A 7802-nucleotide genomic window follows, 5' to 3' on the forward strand; every position below is an offset into this window, starting at 1 on the left:
AATGGAATTATATAATATAATATTAACACTAGAGAAGAATAATATCGCACGTGGAAAGTAGGACTATATATATTTCAAAATTATAGAATACAAATATAATATAGGTTGATTAATTCATACACATAGGCTATAAATTTATTTAATCAAATTGAAGATATTAACGCGTTTCTAATTTTCTTGTTATATGTTAGTGGGTTACATGTTAGAAGTTCTGGGTGTAATTTAGTTAAAGCATTGTACAACCGAGGGCCAAAATTTATGCTATGCTTTAGACCAGCAGATGTGAGACATTTAGGTTCTACTAATGTTCAATTAATATTTCGTTTTGTGTCATAATTGTGTGTCTGTAATACAAACTTATTACGATTTTTATGATAAACAGCGTATACTTATAAATTTGTTCAACATTAAATACATTAAATTCAGAATAAATTAATTTAGTTGGATAATCGAAACGTTTCTTCAAACAAATTGTAATTATTCGTTTTTGTAGTAAATTTAACGGACTAAGATTAATTTTTGTACTTCCACCTCAAACAATTATATGATTATACGAAGCAGGCTACAGTAAAACCTGTGTGAGTTGATCACCTTTCCTTCTGGTTCATACTAGTCAACATTTTATAGATGTGGTCATGCTACAGAGGTTTTCTAATGACCTGTAAAAATTAATAATTATGCACAGTAGAAATTAGGGCATGCAATAGGATTAAGGATTTTATGCTCGACCATGCCGAAATGTAGTAATTATACACCTGGTAGCAGCCCTTTAATGGACCTCACTAAAGTACACCTATTCATTAAACTTCAGGTGTTCCACCAATCAGAAAATACTATTGTAGCAATATGAAAGCGCAAGTATCGATTATTCTCGGATATGCAATCGAAGGACAACAATAAATCAATAAATCACCTATATTTGAAATAAAGTCTGTTCTGTTACTATAATAATTACCGTTAATTGTAAATAGTATTCAAATAAATTCAATTTGTCATCTCGTTTTTCAATGTATAATTCAATTTCAAGGTTATATCAAGATTAATGTTTATTTACTCTCTAGATTATATCAAGATCAATGTCGACATTTGTTTCTCGGAAAAAGTCAATACTTTCGCGTCTGCGCACAACTCACAATTTACGAGGTATTACACAAGGTCAGTTCCGCTCCTCAGTCAGATAAGAATAACATGAATACTTATGAATAATTTCAAAGTAGAAATATGGTCGAGCATAAAAAGTCGTATGAAACTTGACTATAATGGTAATTAAGACGCTCGTATGAAAATTATGAACATACTCGCGTCTTAATTACTACCATTATAGGCTCGTTGCATAATGTACTATTATCGGACATTTCGCACAATCTATATGATCCAATGCTGAAAAATGTCCAGGATATTTGGTACAACGGTTATGTTTGGTACAATCTATATGATTCAATATTGAAAAAGTCCAGGATATTTGATTTAATGTTTTTTCTTACAAATATGTGACATGTTTACTGATAATTGCACTGTCTCCAATTGACTGTAAGTCGACAACAAACACAAAATATAAATTTGAAGTTTTATTGAGCTTTACAAACGATATTTTAAGTTGTAAATAACATGGCAGAAATATTTTTTCTTCATAGTCAATGTTACATCACAATGGACATTGTTATTTTGTAGTTTATGTACGGTATATATTAAAAATAAAATTAGCCCTAAAACAGTACCTTCTGCTATGCCTAATTTTACATTTTGAATATTAATAAATTGATTATGAATTTTAGTTATCTGGATTCTGTTACTTAAATATCGTCGCCTGAATGCAAGAACTAGGTAACTTGATTTTTCACATTTTGTGACATTGCCTATTTACTTATTTATTGCACTAAGGAATATGTCTCGTTTTCTTTTACCTATTTGTTATATTGGAAAATAGATGTCGCTGGTATCGTTTGATCAGTTACCTAGATCCTGAATTACATTTTGTGCGATTTTTGCTATGCTATAAAAGAGGTAACTAAAAAACGCAAATTTCGAGTTACCTAGTTCTTGCATTCAGGCGACGATATGATATACAGTATATAGAGTCTGTTAATGGATTTTTACAGTAACATGAAGTTTTAAAATAAAATTTGAGTTCTTTCCTTTTTCAACTGATCCGTCGATATAATAAATTATAAAGACTAAAAGAAATATACTCTAACAAATGTCTTTGGACTTTTTTATTGGAGAATATGCATTGTACTAAATATACTGTACCGACCATATGCATTGTACCAAATTTCTATGGACATCTTTTAGCATTGGATCATAATATTGTACAAAACATCTTTTAATGGGATTTAGTATGGATTTTTTATTTTAAAAGATCATGATGATTTGTTGAAATACGTCGTTAAATAGGTCTAAGGCATTTCTAAATACTACTGATATTTATAATACAGGGTCAACCGTAAGTAATGTCATTAATTTCAGAGGGTTATTTCTTGAGATATTTAAAACAAAAAAGTTTAATACAATTTTGCTCGTTTTTGCTTCCTTTTCGAGATAAAAATTATTTTATATTTCATTGCGTGTTTTGGGAAAGTCATTGATACAATTCCCAATATGTTCAGTCAATTTAAGAAATCGGTGTATTATGTTATGCTCAGGATAGGGACCAATGTCGGGCTTATGTGAAGACGGCAATGAACCTCCGGGTTCCTTAAAAGCCAGTAAGTAAGTAAGTAAGCAAGTGAGTAAGTAAGTAAGTAAGTAAGTAAGAAGTAAGTGTATTATGTTATTATACAGGGACATCACTTTATTTTTACTAACATTTTTAACATTAACCTGGCTATACTCGGAAACACTGTTACTCCCTTTCCATTACAGGAGTTTGGAGTTGCTAGTGCAATATGTAAACAAATCATTTTACTAGCTATAGGAAGAGAGAAAAGTAGTGTATCCATTTATGTTACAGGGAAATATAGTATTACGATTTTCAGTTTGGTCATTACTTTACAGTATTTTTTTCAAAAAACAGTAGAATAGTAACAATTCTTTTCACAAACTCAAGTCTACTCTATTCAGTATATTACTAACCTAATTTATTCCTGAGAATTTTGTGAGCACTTCCGTAAGAAACCCCAATTTCTACAGCTAACTTCTTGACCGACTTATTAGGACCTCGCTGCATCCTTTCTCTAGCAACTTCTACAGCATCTTCTGTCACCTTTGTTGGCCATGTTACACTTTTCTTCCTTTCTGTTGCTCTAAATTTACCTACCAGATTAATGACATTTCTACGAAAATATTCCGTAATGATATAATCAGGAAATTGTGAAAAAAAAACTGTTGTTCACATTCGGTTATATCGTAATATTCCAGTTTCCATCATCGTCCTTCATACCTACAAACAGTAAAACAAAACTCTTGTTTAAATAATGCTGTTAAGTACCGTACCATATTATAGGGTACCGTACTTTCGGTAACTCTAATCTTCACTTGTGCTCAGTCCACACAGATAAATTCAGTTATGCTACACACCATACTTGTATGAAAATAAACTTCAATAATGTAAGCTTTTTCTTCTATTGAAAATGCAACATATTTCTGAAACACACTGTACTCTGTACTGTTTATTTCACTGCTAGCAACAGCGGCCGTAAGTTTGTGTGACTGACGTTAGCAAGTACACTTAGAAACGCAGGTACAATAAAAATTGAAGTAAAAATAAAATGATGTCCCTGTATGATATTATTTTAGTTTTTTTTTTTTCCTTTAAATGTTCAGAAATTTGATCCGAACAAATGTAATTTTTTTTTAAATTCTTTGCCGAATGATAGTCCTAAGAAAACTTCCTCCCAATAAAAAGCATCAGGTTGGTAACCCTGTTCCGCTTGTGCTGCCTGCTCGGTGAGCCAAGGCGGGCTCACCGGCCCCTGACGGCGAACCTTTATTCCTCCCGCAACACATGACTGCTTCATTGTTACAGCCGCAGGACTGCTCCCTCCCCCGCGGTGTTTCTTCATTAGTTCCAACAATTAAATCCGTGGGTACAAAATTCCAGTCCAATCGTCCGCGTACTCGAGTGGTTACCGCGCTTGTCGTTAGATCCAACGTTTCACTCCTTTCGGTAACTGAGGGCTAGAGCGAGGGCCTATCATAGTGCTGCTTACGATTAGGTTTTTCTCCGGAGCGGTTGTTTGTGCGCTTTTAATCGGAGACATCCGGTTACCTCCGATTGATGTCGCGCGGGTTGCATATGTGCTGCGGCGCAGACATACATTTTCAGCTGAGCATTCCTTTAATCGGATCAGGTAGTGATCGAGTCCGCTGACGTGCGCGTATCTTTTATATAATTTGTAATTTTTCGTTGTTTATTTTCTCTTTTTTATTTACCTCTCTCTCTCTCTCTCTCTCTCTCTTTGGCTCTTCTTTTTTTCTTGTTTTGCTTGAAGTACTAAGTTAGCTGACAGATTTTTTTTCTAGTTTAGAAATTCATAGTATATGTGGAAAAGCGTATTAGTTTAAGTCAGTGATCAAATTAATAACATTAAAATTAACTGAAAACTAACGCAGAAGTAAAGCTTTTCAGTAGCTAATGTAAACATTTATAATTTTCCTGGAAACATTGGTTTATTCACAAACAGTTTTTGTCAATTATTATTCTAATCGGTTTAGTTTAACATAAAATATTTTAAGGGAGTTTCAGAATGGAACAAAAGAAACGTGTGGTGTCAATGGATTAAAGTTTACTGTCCAAAATAATTTATTCAGATTCTTCACCGGACAGGATTGTGATCATTGTGTTAAAGGGTAGCAGTATTTGAACTGCCTCTTTTAAAACGCGTCACTCTTCCTCCGTAATAAAAAATATAACCTGATACCAACTTAAGGATAATCGTAATTATATTATTACCACACGTTTCTTTAGTTTCAGAATGAAACTCAATATTTTAATCTAAACATTAAAATATAATTCAAGTTGCCTTTTAAATATTCCATGTAAGTTATGTATGTTTTTTATTGCCTCGAAAGTTACGTTTTATAGAAGTTTCAAGTCTTTTTTTCTAGACTGTGGACCTTTGGAACAATAGCACAATATGCTGGATCAATCTTAAAGGGTTCTTTTTTGCTGTAATTCTTCTGTTTATTAGTATTACTGCTACTACGAGCAATGCCACTACCACTGCTACTACGAGCAATACCACTACCCTGAAGAAGATAGCAGAGCTAGCCGTCGAAAGCTTGGAAGCTAATCTCCAACTCACCTGGCTGAGAACCCGAGAAGAGTTATTCTATAATAGCGCCGGGAAAGCCTCAAGTCATACAACCAGAAGGCGTCAGAAATGGTTTTCACGCTTACGTCTTATCTACATTAATTCCTGTTTCCTTACAAATCTCCACTCCAATAGATTAATTTAGAAATAATACAGTTATAATAAGACATTTAGTTATTTCCTCATAGCACATAGTGGTGAGCGACAATGATAGTTCTTTACTTTCAAGTAAATAAATAGAAGTTGATTTGATTTATTTACTTACCGCACATGTGTTGTAAGTTTAATTTACAAGGCCTACCAGCAACATCGGTAAGTTTGTTAAAAAAACACGATCGGCCGAAGACCAATTTTTCATTATTGTATTCTGCAAACGTTTATTTTCCACGAAATTTTCTAGTTCGATATTTCGGAGCATCGCCATACTTTCTGTAATGAGAAAGTAAAGAACTCCTAACGATGATCAGTTTCGGATATTAAACAGATTGGAAAGACTGTCTATCATGTCTCACACTAGAGCTGTAGCTATCGTCACGTCGGCAACAGGAAACAAAAGAAATCGAGGATCGCTGTTGCGTGGCAACGGCAAACGTGAGGATGTCCTTGTTTGTTTAAGAACGATGTACTCACAGGCTCTTTGGTTTGAGAGTAGCGATCATTGTGCAAAATGAAGTATTTCCCAGGATGAGGGAAAATAGAGAAAACGTGTCGGATATCATAATACCTTCTGCTGGATTTTTATTGCTGCCAACGTGACGAACTCGTAATTATATTCTTACAAATAATTGCGAACTGCGCACGCCAGGCTATAAAAGACCTGAGGGACAACTAAATTAGGTTCTGAGTCGACTTTAAAGTGAATGGGCGTGTAGCAGCGCTGAGATGGGTCCAACACGCTTGTGATAGAAGAGTGAAATAAGTTAGAGAGGTAATTAAATAGAGAAAGAAAATTGATGTAAAAGGACATAAATTAATTAATTGATAAAAAATAAGTAAATAAGTTAATAAATAAGTAAGAAAGGAAATAATAAATAACTAAATAAATGAAAATTATAAAGAAAATGAATGAATGGATGAATAAATAAATAAAAACAATAAATAAATACATAAATAAGCAAATTAAATAAATAAATTACATTAATAAATTAATTAAATGAATGTATGAAAGAGACAGTGAATGAATGGATGGATGAATAAATGAATGGATTAATTAATTAAACTGAGTGGTAATAAATGAATTAATGAATGAATTAATTAATTAATGACTGAATGCATGAACAAACCAAGTGAATAAACGAAGAAACAAATAAATAGATGGATGGCTAGATGAATGGTTGTATGAATGAATGAATTAATGAATAAGTAAGTAGTAAATAAAATTCCTGTTACCAGGCAAAATAAAGTCATTACTACAATTAAGTGGCAGTCCGTAGAATTTTGTCAAAAGGGATCATTATTAAAATTGTTTACAATTTACATTATCTATATTTTAAATTTTATGTACTACTGCTACTACTACTACTACTACTACTACTACTACTACTACTCGTATGTTAAGGTATAATTATTGATATTATATATTTTATTAAAAATATGTATTGTCAAGTCCACACCTCTGGAGTAACGGTTAGCGCGTCTAGCCGCGAAACCAGGTGGCCCGGGTTCGATTCCCGGTCGGCGCAAGTTACCTTTTGAGGTTTTTTCATGGGTTTTCCCTCAACCCAATATGAGCAAATGCAGGGTAACTTTCTGTGTTGGACCCCGGACTTATTATCACCTTCATCTCATTCAGATGCTAAATAACCTAAGATGTCGATAAAGCGTCGTAAAATAACCTACTAAAATAAAAATAAAATGTATTGTCAAATACACAAAACGTTAAACGAACGTTTCACAATAAAGTCAGAACTCAAACTAACGAGCGGGTGAATGAGTTTAAAATCGACAATGAACAGTATTTAACATCTACACTACAGAACTGTCAAAACAACCTTTAAATATGTTTCACAACAAGTTAAATTTCATATTGTGTCAGCTTCATTTTATTACAAGGTCGGTACTAGGCGGTAGGTCTCTCTATAATAAAGATAGCATTGTTATAATTCGAACATGTCGCAGCACCAGGCACATGGATTTTATTGAAGGGGGGCGGGGTAGTAGGACTATACCTCATGTTGTTGTAGATTTTGTTACTCTGACAGTGAAATGTTAGAGAAGGGAAAACGATTATATATCAAAAATACTCAGATCTAAATGAGCCGTTGAGAGCAGAAGCGGTGTAAGTCAAAAATGGGTAATGAGGGGTAAAGTAAACATTCTGTAAAATACAGCGCAAAGTAGCAATTAATATTCAATTTATTGAAACTATTAGTAGTCAGTGAATAGCACGAAGTACATATTAATTGCTACTTTGCGCTATATTTTACAGAATTTTTACTTTAAAACTCATTACCCAATATTGACTTACACCACTTCTGCTCTGAACGGCTCAAATATATCTTTCTTTTTTTATGTTCACGGAGGGTGTTCAAACCCGGTAACCCTCCCGTG

The sequence above is a fragment of the Periplaneta americana genome, chromosome 5, assembly GCF_040183065.1.
Source record: "Periplaneta americana isolate PAMFEO1 chromosome 5, P.americana_PAMFEO1_priV1, whole genome shotgun sequence".
Lineage (NCBI taxonomy): Eukaryota > Metazoa > Arthropoda > Insecta > Blattodea > Blattidae > Periplaneta > Periplaneta americana.